At 37.0% G+C, this 13260-nt stretch overlaps 1 long non-coding RNA gene across 2 annotated transcripts; it reads left to right on the top strand.

Annotated features, from left to right (window-relative positions):
• The first annotated feature begins 9280 nt into the window (after window positions 1-9280).
• On the top strand, window positions 9281-12098 carry LOC141622663 (uncharacterized). Of its 2 annotated transcripts, XR_012533057.1 has the most exons (4): window positions 9281-9437; window positions 10131-10308; window positions 10907-11470; window positions 11865-12098. It is a non-coding gene; the product is annotated as an uncharacterized LOC141622663 (long non-coding RNA). The 2 variants fall into 2 exon arrangements; XR_012533056.1 differs by lacking the exon at window positions 11865-12098 and having other exon boundaries at window positions 10907-11630.
• The last annotated feature ends 1162 nt before the right edge of the window (window positions 12099-13260 follow it).

The following is a 13260-nucleotide window of genomic DNA, read 5'->3' as shown; positions in this document are numbered from 1 at the left end:
TCCAAGTTAGACCCGGGCTAAGCCAGGGGAAATAGATGGGCTTGGTCGGGCCGGGCTGGGATATGCTTGCCTCGGGCCAGGACGCGAGGCGGGCCAATGGCGGGTCGGGCTAGCGAGCCTTACCATTTTATTTTGTTATTTTTGGTAAAATGGTGGGCCAAGCCCGGGCCGGGCCGGAATTTCAGGACCCGGGTTAACGGCGGCTAAGGCCGGGTCAGGCAAGTTGCATAAAATAAGGGTCAAGGCGGGCTGGGTCAACCCGTGCTGATGACCAGCTCTAATTCGAGGTAGTCTTGTGTAAGGCATTCGAGGTAGACTTGTACTCGGGCCAGGCCGGGTTGGCTAGGGGCGGGGCGGGCTCTCCAAGTTAGACTGTTAGACCTGGACCAGGCCAGGGGGGGAAGAGGTGGGCTTGGTCGGGCCGGGCTAGCATATGCTTGACCCGGGCCAAGACCCGAGGCGGGCCTTATCATTTCATTTTATTATTTTTTAGTTTTGGTAAAATGGTGGGCCAAGCCCGGGCCGGGCCGGAATTTCAAGACCCGGTTAGCGGCGGGCTAAGGCCGGGTCAGGCAAGTTGTATAAAATAACGGGTCAAGGCGGGCCGGGTCAGTCCGTGCTGATGACCAGCTCTAATTCGAGGTAATCTTGTCACTTGTGTGAAGCATTTTTATACTAATATAGTTGTAAAATGAATCAATTTTCACTGGCCTTTAACGTTGGTTTGATTTGTTGGAGGTCTGTGAGTCTCTGTTGACTGTTGCTCTCTACATACTCCCTCCATTCAACTCTACTTTGCAACATTGTTTTTTGCGCGGGTATTAAGAAACGGATTAAAAAAACTATTAAAAGTACATAGGGAAAGGGAATGGTGGGGTTAAAGATATTAAAAAAATATAAAGGTGAGTTTTATGGTGGATTTGTGTGGGGTATGAATGACATTTTTTGTAAATATAGATTTTCAATAAAGATAAAAAGGTCTTTTACATGTGCAAATAAGGAAACCTGTAAAGTGGAGTTGAATGGACGGAAATAGAATACTTGTAAAGTGGAGTTGAATGGAGGGAGTATTAGTGATAGTGTTAGTGATATTACTCATTTCTCTGCGCTCCACTCACAACTTCATTAAAAAAGGTTTTGTTTTGGGTCGTGCTCTTTCACATACGAACTTTACTCTTTCACATACGTTTTTTACGATTTTATCCTTGTCATTTTTTCTCATCTCACCCACTCAAAAGTCAAAACAAATTACCCACCCTCCCTATTGTAACGTCATCTTCAATGTCTTCAATGGAGTAATGTCTCCTATGTATGGTCTATAATTAACATGTACCAACTACCAAACAATTAGTGTGACACATACGAGAACTGTGGTGTATAAGCAACCTGCAATATCATAGATTCGTCTCAATGTCAGTGCATGAAATGGTATGTGCGAAAATCACCAACAGATTGGAATGCTAGGTATTTGGCGGAATCCGGCGAATGGTGTGTTCGTAGCCAGTAGCGACACATTAAATCCCTAGTAACAATATAATTACTTCGTATCTTATAAACCCTAATTTTAATAATTATAAACAATTCACAAAAAAATCTTAAAGTTGAAAAAAAACAAACACCACATCATAGCAACGATTGATAAACAAGTAAATTACTTCATTGATTAGTGAATTAGGAACCATTGTTTAAACCTTTGAGCAATTAAATTAGATTTCGAAAGATAGAAGTAATGGTTAATTTGATTAGGTTGGAGGTACAAGGGTATGAGAAGGAAAGCTAATGACAAAGTGTATGTGAAAGAGTAAAATCCGTATGTGAAAAAGCAACTCCGTTTGTTTTTGGGGGATTTGACCGTTTTGTAGTTGAGTGTAGGACCGACCAAATCTTGTAGGACCGGTTTTGTGGTACGAGTGAAGTTGTACATGGCCAATGAAAATTTATCATATCTATATAAAATCAATAACATTTTAAGGATTCTCCTAAAGTCATGTAATTACATACATATTTTTATTTGGGTGCTGATTTTCGCAGTACACGTTTTACTCATTACAGTACATTATTGACAATTATATCCCTCTCATTTTCCTCACACTTTCTCTCTAAACTATTCTCTCTACTTTCACCAACTCATTCTCCTCTAATTTCATGTACTACATTGATAAATTATTTTTTTGGTCTAAACCATCCGATAATCCAAACCACATTGGGCCGACTAATCCGGATTTCGGGGCGTGTCCAAGGATTACGGTATTTAAACCCCTCCCAATCGCAGTTGTGGGGAATCGATCCACAGACCTCCTTACCAAGCGCAGCCTCATGCTACCACTGTGCCAACTAACGATTGGTTACACATGTACATGTAATTAGGTCCTGCGTCGTCGACGAATTATGTACTTCGTTGATAAATTATTTTCACACACATTTAATGCATTGCTAAATTATTTTTAGAAATATTGCATCTAATAAATTTGCCGAATAAATATACTAGGTAGTACATGGATTAAAAAAAAAATCTATATGAAATTATGAACAAAGAGGCGTACTAGTGTACTACCCATCTTCCAAATTGATACCAACAGCAGATACTACGATACATGTTCCTATTACCAACACCAATACACCATCACCATTACCGCCAACACCATCACCATCAGCGCCGGTCACCGATGCAAACACAACAGCATTCCACTAGCCCTACCTCCCACGCATAACCCAAACCTCACGCACAACCCCGTCTTCTTCATCACACACCTTTCCGTCGAGGGGCCACCGGCGATCACCTGTCCCCACACCCTCCCCGAGAACCGATTCCTCTATCCCGCTCCTCTCACCAGCGACGCCCACCACTCTTGTCGGCGACGCGGCAGGCCGCCACCAACAACCATCATCCCTCCATTATAAATTAAAATAAACCCTAAGTAATTTTAACATAAAAACCAAATCAATTAGGAAAAAAAAAGCATTGAAAGAGTGAGAACGATTATTTTCAGTATAATAAAACAATCAACGAATTAAATACTTGTTCAACACTTGAATTATCATCCAATCGAAAAGAGTTGGTTTATTTTGTGAAAAGGTGGTAGTGAACAATTGAGAGAATTAGGTTTCACATTTTTTTTGGGTAGGGGTAGGCAAATGGAAAATAGGAGACAAAAAGTACTGAAACGAGTAAAAAATGTACTGCGAAATTTTTACTTTTTTTAAAGAAATGTGAGACCCATCGGAAAAAATTGCAATTAGTTGCTGAAAAACCTCCATATTTAAGTTTTAGATGTAATCGTTTACGTTTATATTTTCTACACGTAAATATTAGTGAATAATAACGAATAATAAATAATTTAAAACTAAATAATTCAACCCAAAAAATTTTACTAATAAATTAAAATATATTGCACCAACTGTTAAAAACTCAATCCAAATTTTTACTACAATAATAAATTATAATAACAATCAAAATAAAGTACGAAAAAATACATCAACTAATACAATCAATATTGTTACAAAAATACTAAATACTAAAAATTTAAGTTTAAATTAACCGTAAATGGAGTAAGAAATTAAAGAAAAACATACTAGAATTTCCTTTTTAAAAAATAAAAAATAAGCTATTATCTCATAAATATACTCAGTCATATATAATTTTTCTATATAATAAGCATATTGTTTTATATACATTGCATTTAATATACTTTATATCATCTTTTGACAGTGATTTTGGTTAATATTTTTAAATGTTAATTATTTACGATAATCTTCATAAAAATATAACCATGCAATTTTGCACGGGTTGAAAACTAGTACACAAATTAAATGACGGATATTATCCGTCTTAAAATTAATAAAATACATACCAAATCACATAATAAGTTGTCTAAAAAATGCGAAAAGTTATCTTTATTATCTTCATGTGGAATGAATGTAGTATTTCAAAAGGTCTCCCTTCAAACGCTCATTTTCGTCTGAAGGCTTCAGACGGATCATATGTGATCATTTACAGCCAAATGTAACCACTTTTTGGCAAAAAAAAGTTACCTCAGTAACAAAACACTAATTACAACATTTTATGTTAAATACTGACATTTTAGCATAAAAATGATCACATAAGGCTGAAACCTTCAGACTATTAGTCTGTCTGAAATAAGAAGTAGTGAAAGTATCTTGCGTACTAATTATATTTGTGTTGCTTAATACAGTGGTTATAAATATACCGTGCAATTTTACACGGGTTGTAAACTAGTTAATTATTTATAAAATAATAATTCTTCATTAATAGGAGTAACAATTAACAATCGATCCCCTAATACAAGTAAATAACTGTCTTAGAAACACTAACAATAATAACCGAGGAATGCACGACTATATAGAGCAATTTGTGTCCGTCTTCAATGAGAATTTGTGATATAACAAGGTCTTTGAAATTGTTAAATATAGTACTCCCTCCAATTCTGCCTATAGTTCCCTCTTTCCTTTTTGATGATAGTCACGTTTTGTACCCTCTTTCCTTATTTGGTAATCTTTGTGTGGTCCAAATTCATTTTCATGTGGGGTAGGGTGTTTTGTGTGGTCCATATTCATTTTCTTATTTTTGTGCCAAAAAGAAAGGGGAACTATAGGCAGAATTGGAGGGAGTATAATATACAACTACTCCGTAGCGTAAAGACTAAAGAGTAATATTCATGATCACTAAAACTTGGGAGAGACGGTCTCTCACTAAGTTATTGAGAGACCAATCTTTCGTACCATTTTAATTGTATTTCATGACCCTTTTGTTGTTGATCGTGACGCAGTAATTTCGTACCTATTTACATAATAAATGTACAAATTTTATTAATCATGATTTGTACCTATTTTATTATCTTTAGTACCACTTTTTCTTAAAATTGTACAATGGTCTCTCAATAAAGTTTATTGAGTGACCGTCTCTCAGGAGACCTACTCATTCATGATTACATGGGTGTTTTATCCTACACTATTTTGATTTGATGCTTCTGGCTTGTTTGTTGACATTATATGGTCCCAACAAATTGACATATGAAACTCCTAATATTAATCTTTTACTGTATATATTATATTATAGTATGTAGTCTGTCTTGCTTTTAACCGCCATATTTCAAACCGTAATAAGACCTCTCACAAGTGAGAAATACATAGGTGGTGGGACACCCCATGTGCTTTTCCACTCACACCCTAAGGGTGTGTTTGGATAGCAAAATTGGAGGGAAAGGGAGGGGAGGGAGAAGGAGGGAAGAGAAAGGGATGGAAGGGAAGGGGGCAGAATGGAGGAGGTCATTTTCCCTCCAAATCTTGCCTTTGTTGGAGAGGAAATAATTTGGCTTGGAGGGGGGAAGTGGAGGGATTCATTTTCCCTCCCCTCAAAATCCCTCCACCTCCATTTTGCTAACCAAACAAAGGATTTATCATTCCTTCCTTTCTCTCCCCTCTCTTTCCCTCCGAATCCTCCTATCCAAACAGACCCTAAATGGATTTTTTATGAGAGGAAATGGTATCCGTCTGACTATTTCAAACGGATATGGTGGTCTGAAATAAGAATTTGGGTATAGTATGAGGTAAAAGAGTAGGCTCTACGAGTACGACTTTAAAATGAACATTCAAAAGTATTGGTATAATCGAGTTTAATTGAGCATGGGGATGTGCCAGGTCATTTGTTTTAGCTGTTGGAGCAAGATGCCGAGATGCGAGGGGCGTGTCTTGGCCGCGTTCCGTTCCGTTGAACTGTGAAATTAAATTGTGAGGACACTAATATATAACCATATTTGGAGCACCAATTATTATATAAGACACACATCTTAACTTAATACAGTTCTCGTACCCCATTAGAATAAAAAAGGAGGTCGAGAAAGGATGGTTAAGGCAAGACGATTTCAAAAAGGACTTAGTTTATCTGAAGAATAAAACTGGAAGTTGGAGGTCCACCTGCCCTTGCACCTTACATGTGAGTTGCTAGTTGCTATTGTTGCTAATTTGCTATATATATACTCGTACATTGAACATCCCCCTATCTCCAATCTTTCTTTCACACTCACTCACTGCAAAACCATGAAATTCTCTAACATGATCAATTTCTCTCTTATTCTTCTTTTTTCTTTTTTTCTTTTGGCTTGCGAGCCGGTCCGTTTGCACTCACCTCCGCCTCCACAACCGCCTCTTTCACCGTCAGCCGGCGACTTCTCACCTCCGGCACCCGATTTACCCTCAACCTCATCATTCTCCGCGTCTCCGACACCTTCTCCTTCACCACCTGACAACAATAAAACAACAATCGTGAAAATAATCCTGGTTGTTGTCGGGGCGGTAGCCGGTTTGATGGGGGGTGGCGCCACTATCTAACTGACTTGTTGCAACCGAACAAACACTCATACACTTACAAAGACGAAAACAACGAAAACAGTTCGAAACACCATTAATTAGAAATCACAACACGATTAATTTGATTATTTAGAAATCACAACACGATTAATTAGAAATAACAGCAAATTATATTCTTAATTTTATTATTTTATTTTCTTGAGTCAAATGGATTAATTTGTTTTAAATGAATTCAATGGTGTTTGTAATGATCCATAATATAAGATGGCCTCACTTAAACCAGTTCACAAAAGCAAAGCCATTAACTGATTTTTTTAAAGATTTGGCCGAGGAAATGAAATACAAGTTTAAGTAAACTTAATAGAAACTTGTAGTAAATTTACTCCATTTAATTCAGTTTAAACAGTTTCACGCCAAAAGTAATACAAATTTAAGTAAACTTAATAGAACTCCATTTAATTCAGTTTAGACAATTTCTATTAACTGATTCTTTTAAAGATTTCCATTCTTTTATTTGTAAACTTAATTCAGTTTAGACAGTTTCACGCCAAAAGAATAAGACTTATAACTCTAAAAGTAAACTTAATAGAAACTTGTAGTAAACTTAATAGAAACTTGTAGTAAATTTACTCCATTTAATTATATTCAGTTAAGACAGTTTCTATTAACTGATTCTTATAAAGATTTCCATTCTTTTATTTGTAAACTTAATTCAGTTTAGATAGTTTCACGCCAAAAGAATAAGACTTACAACTCTAAAAGTAAACTTAATAGAAACTAAAGTTATCCGAACGAAATACTACCCGCGAATTCACTATGCTACAACAATAATAACCGTAGTTGATAATCATGACTAAATAAACATAACAATAGTTATGATAAAATCAATATAAATCGTGGCAAAATTTTAATAAATTGCAGTAAATTTATATATATTGTTGCAATATACATATATTAAATATATTGTGGCAATGGATTTTTTTTGTCTTACGGGGCTATATATTCCCGGCGCTCTAGGTCAGATTCGGCCTTGGTTACCAAACACTGACTGGAATAATGTGTTTAAAATAGCAACAAATAGGAGGGTCTGAATCATTCTAGATTTCTAGATTCCTCCGCCTACATATAATTACGATAAATTCAATTATAACCAATTAATCTAATTAATCTTCCGAGTTCCGACTCACGTTTGGTTAGGAAACATAAAATGCCAAAACAAAGATCTGCAGGTAATCATTTTCTTAGGTTAAGTAGTATTATTATACGAGGAGTGGACTGTACGGAGTATAATACTCCGTATAATATACGAGTATACGACTATCTCATTTATATTACACTCCAACATCATACACAAGTACACAACCTTCTCAGCTTTTTCTTCCTAAATTTCAAAACATTTTATACAATGTCAATCATAATCTCAGTTGTAAAGTAATGTTACTCTCTACAATGTCAGTTGTTGTCGAATCGCAAGAATATCCAACCTACCTTTCACCACCACCACCAACACCAACACTCCTTCCATCTTTTTATTTTTCACCTCCGCCACCAACACTACCACCAGCAATACTCCCTCTTTTTTACTATTTACCTCCACCTCCACCACCAACACTGCCTCCTCCCGCCTCTTTACCTCCACCTACCACGTTTCTTCCTCCACCTTCGCCTCCATGTTCCCCGTTGATGTTTGGCTCACCTTGTCTCCCACAAATTACAAACCAAATGTTGTGACTTGTGATCACACCATTTTTGTTAGGGGGGCAGAGAGCTGCTGCAGGTAATCATTTTCCTGGACTGGTGTTGTATAACAGAGTATGCTACTGTCTCCGTTTCCGTCTCCGTCTTTATAACCTAACCATTACTCTCAGAATCTCACATTTCAAACACAGAGCCCTTTTCTCTCTAGTTTTCCTCTGTATTTCCAAAAATTACACCATGTCTTTCCTCACTCTAGTCTTAGCACTCTCCATAATCTCACTTGCCGAATCCCAAGAATATACCTACCTTTCACCACCACCACCAACACCAACCCTCCTTCCTCCTTTCTATTTTTCACCTCCGCCACCAACAATACTTCCTCCTTATTACTATTTAGCTCCACCACCAACACCAACACTCCCTCCTTTTTACTATTTACCTCCACCTCCACCTCCACCACCAACACAAACATTCCCTCCTTTTTACTATTTACCTCCACCTCCACCACCAACACCAACACTACCTCCTCCCGCTTTTTTACCTCCACTCACCCCGTTTCTTCCTCCACCTCCACCTCCATGTTCCTCTATCATGTTTGGCTCACTTTGCCTCTCTCTAGTTACCGATCAACCGGACCCGCCACATCCGCCAGACGACGATCTTATTTCTATTCATGTTAAACGTCGCTTAAAGGGTTGGGAGATAGTAAGCATTGCCGATGTTTTTGCGATCACACTGGGTGTAGCAATTTATGTGAGTTTTTCTTCCAAGTGTTGCACCCACGACACTTACAACATTTACAAAACTCGCTCCTCCTCCTCATCCTCCGACTCCGATGATCTTGACATTGAAAATGTCATCGGAGGCGTTATGCAAGCAATGGGCGCAATTACTACTAATTGAAGTTTTTTTTGAGAAAAGATCATTATCATTAATAAAAAGTCATACGACATCTACAACATATGCCAAGCTCAATCGGATACAAATCGATTACAACCATAGGAAATAAATTCTTGTTCAAAGAATCACTACTACAAAAATCATCAAAGGAACCAATGATAAGAAACTTGTTAGATTTTAGAACCGGTTTCTTAACAAAAGAAACCATTGATTTGCTAAAACCGGTTTCTTAAAAAAGATAACAAATGTGTTGAACTTAAAACCGGTTTCTTATCTTTTCCCATTTTTAACCATAAAGGTCGAAGGATGCCATTTCTTCTTTTAATCATTTTTAATTAAACTAAGGTCCCTACTTCCCTTACTAACACATCAAACCTTGCGATTGTTCCCCTTGGTCTTGCCCAGTTCGTCCACCGCGGGACCTTGCCATTCACCAAGCCGCACGCCGATCATTGTCGTCTCGTGTCGTGTGCTCCTCCATTCATCCGATTCCACCATAATACTCTTAATAGGTACTCATCTTTTTTCACTTGATTTCAATTTAATTAGTTAGGGTTTTATCGGTAATTTGATTTGTTCTTATTTAGTTGCATTACAATGTTAATATAACGTAAGTGTTGTTGTGATTGAAGCATTTGGCTTCAATTCATCAGTTTATGCAATCTTATTTTTAGTTTCATCGATCGGTATCATAATTCATAAGTTACACCTAGATTTTAGTGAATTTACAAAATGCTCTTCTTCATCTTGCTAACATTACGGAGGAATCTCTTTCATACTCATTCTAGCTGTTATGTTAAAATAGTTGTCGTATTTCTAGAATCATATCGATATGACGGAGGTCTTCTTTGATTTTCTTTTGATAATTGAGGCGGTTCCATACCCTGACTCGTACATGAACAAGGAATGTACTATCCTGTCATTTTTATATACTTGGTAAATTTTTTTAACCTTTTTATTTGGAGTGCGATCTAATGTTGTTGTCCATCTGTTAGTTATAAGTAATCATAGTAGCACTACAACTATGCGACACCTGATGTTCATTGCTCATTACTCATTAGTATGAGTATAACTTTAAGCATCTAACAAGCTAGGTAGAATACCGAGTATTTTTGGATAAATATTTAGTTTCCTGGGTTCACGGGAGAACCTTATTCAAGCTCAGATTCTATTTTTCACTTTTTTGTTTAAATGTTGGCGTGTAGATATGAATCAGAGAAAGAGTGAGTGTAAGAGCATATCCGTACTTTGTTCCGAGCTCTGATGATAAAGTCATTAGGACTGACCACCGAGCCGAGATCAATTTTCAGAATCCTAATTCGCATCCTTCGCAGGTTATTCATCTGGATTATATACGACACTTATATGCATGGGTTGCCTAAGGTATGAAAACGAACTATAAGTTTTTCTAATATTACTTTGAAAAGTATGATCTTAAACAATAGTATGTTAAGCTATCTGCACGGGTTTGCTTTATTTTGTTCACTAGGAAGTTACGCTAATTTTGGTTTGAATTAAGCTTTGAAACTAATGGATGCTAAATAGCTTTAGCAAGAATTGTTGGCAGTTCAACGAAATTGATTCAATGTTAGTGACCTTAACACCATTGTTAGAAAGTGGAATGAAGACAAAAAATCAAGCTCTACCTTTGCAAATTAATGTTCACTAGTAATGTCAGTGTTTTCATCTTTCGTTTCATACTAGTAATGTCAAGCATAATGACTCACCAAACTTTTTTCTTTTCTTTTTATTGTCAAATATCTAGTATAAATTATTCGTTGCATTTCTTTGCCTAATTTTCATCATGAATCACTCGAAAACAATATTTGTAATACACGGGCTAGGCACTCAAATAATGTCGATTGTTGTGTTTCTAGACTCTTTCGTGTCGAACAACTATAGCATTCACATTCTCCTTTTAGTTGCTGTATCACAGAAAGATGATTGCATTTCAAACATTTCGTTTTTTCGTCCGAGACAGAATGAGGCAAGAATGGGATTTGGCACTAATAAATGTTCTAAGCGTCGCTGCCTGCAACTCACTGGTTGTTTGGTCCCTTGCTCCTTGTTGCTCATTTGCAAATACCTCCAGATTCAATTTGCATAAGCTCCCAAACAATATCTTTGAAGCAAGCTATCGTCACAGGCGATTTGATGTTCGTTAAAGAATTCATTCATTTGTCTGCAAAGATGTACAACTCAGTATGGTGGGATTCATAGGAGGGGCTATTCAATCTGCCTTGGCGAATCTTTGTGCCAGAAATAAGCAAGTAAGGTTAGTTTGGGTACTTCGTTTTTTAATAGGCAGAAGGCTTTGAAAAATTCTTGTGATTCTAGTGCTATTTTGTATGGATCTTGAAATTTTAGATTGAATGAACATGCTTTCTGCGCAAATACCGCCTATAAACACGAATGCCCTTGGTTATGGAGCTTTCCTCGACCTTTACACAAACTAGTGATACTAGATGGTATACGGGATGGACAAAGTTTTTAGTAACAGTTTTGATGTGATCCGTGTGAACCTGTTTTTCACTGCCGCTTTCAGGTGTGTTTCAGCATCTTGTGGACTAGAAATTTATGTTATGGACTTGAAATTTATTCAATATCAGTAGTCTCATCTTCTGTTTTATACTTAAAGCTAATTCACAGGTAGCAAGAATTTTTCATGTTATACTAATTTTCGTTTGAATGAAAGGTTAAGCAAATTGCACGTGCAATAATGTTAACTAATTATGGTCTCATCTGTGAAGTTACTCTTTGAACATCAGGAGTACTAGAAACTCCTCCCAGTCACTAAACTTTAAGATGAAGTACAGTATCATTTCATTTAATTAAGTTTTTTCATTTTGAAAATTAGCTCTACATGTTTAATATCATGTTGTAATAGGTATCTACAAGAATTTTGTTTTTGCTGCTTGTTTTTTTTCCCCTTCGTGCAGGAGCGAGGCTAGCGTGAGGCTAGTGTGATGACTTCGAGTTTGGGTACAGATTAGCTGATTTCGACGACAAAGTTGACTTGATAGTTATTATTTTGCTAGATTTATTACTTTTATAATTGGGGATTAGTTTATACAAATCTAATTATAAATATTGTAAGATTGGTTGCTTTGGGAAGTTGATGGTGATTATGTAATCTAATAATTGTAACATTTTATTTAATAGTTATAATTTTTCATTAATATTTCGTACGTCTTGACTTTTTACAATTCTATTTTTTTTTTTGTTTTTAGATAAAATATAAGAGACTGGTTTTAGCCCAAAACTGGTTTCGAAGATAATATCAAAGAGACCGGTTTTAATCTAAAACTGGTTTCTAAGATAATATCAAAGAAACCGGTTTTCACCAATAACTGGTGTCCCACCCACTAATCAAAGAAACCAGTTTTTAGTGCCAACCGATTTCTTTGGTATAACCAAAGAATCCAGTTCAAATAACCGGTCTCTTAGGCTAAGACACCTTTGAGATATAGACCGGTTATAAACCGGTTTCTTATGCCATTTGTAACCGGTCTCTTATGCATTTTTTGTAGTAGTGAATGAAACACTGCAACAGAGTCTTTATCATCGATTTGACGCAAAAGGCTTTCATCCATAAAAGGGTCTCCGAATCTTCCTTAACGAGTATCCATTTCTTATGACGTGATTGATTGTAGCCATGAATTGGACAAAATATGTAAAACCATATAACGATCTATAACAACGTTGATCTTCTGTTGACTTATTAGAAAACTGCAAACGAACCAGAAAACGAAAGTTCTCAAACTGAGAGAAGGACACCACCGATAGACGGGGACAGAGCCCTCGGAAAGAGAGACGAAACAAAAACGAAAGCGGAAACTAAACAAAAACATAAAGAAAACAAAGCGGGACAGAGGAAAAAAAAACGGAAGCCCTCCCTACCAACCCACAACACCGCCAGATCCAAGCACCACCCTGCCACACCATCTCAACAAAATCGTCCGATAAGACCCGAACAACCCACATACACCACGCAGACCGAGAGGAACGGGCAGAGCCGTACGATCCAGAACCGGGTGTGGGTAAGAAAGGGGAGAAGGGTTAATCGGAAGAGAAGTGACGGGTCGCCGGAGAAAGGTCTTGAGAGACCCCATCCCGGCGACATGGTAGGGGGTTGATGGGTGGCGGTGGGAGGAAAGAGGAGAACGGCGGCAGCAAAGGAGGAGGATTTAGGGTTTTGTTTTTTAGAGAGAAGGGGGAGAGAAAACTAGAGAGAGAATACTACTACTAATTGAAGTTGGTTTTACCTTTTACAGTAGTGGATTACGGATTATAATAATATAATATTATGTTGTTTAGTATTTAATTAATCTCTAA

The sequence above is a fragment of the Silene latifolia genome, chromosome X, assembly GCF_048544455.1.
Source record: "Silene latifolia isolate original U9 population chromosome X, ASM4854445v1, whole genome shotgun sequence".
Taxonomy (NCBI): domain Eukaryota; kingdom Viridiplantae; phylum Streptophyta; class Magnoliopsida; order Caryophyllales; family Caryophyllaceae; genus Silene; species Silene latifolia.
Note: the sequence above shows the minus strand (reverse complement) of the source record. Positions and strands in the feature narration are given on the sequence as shown.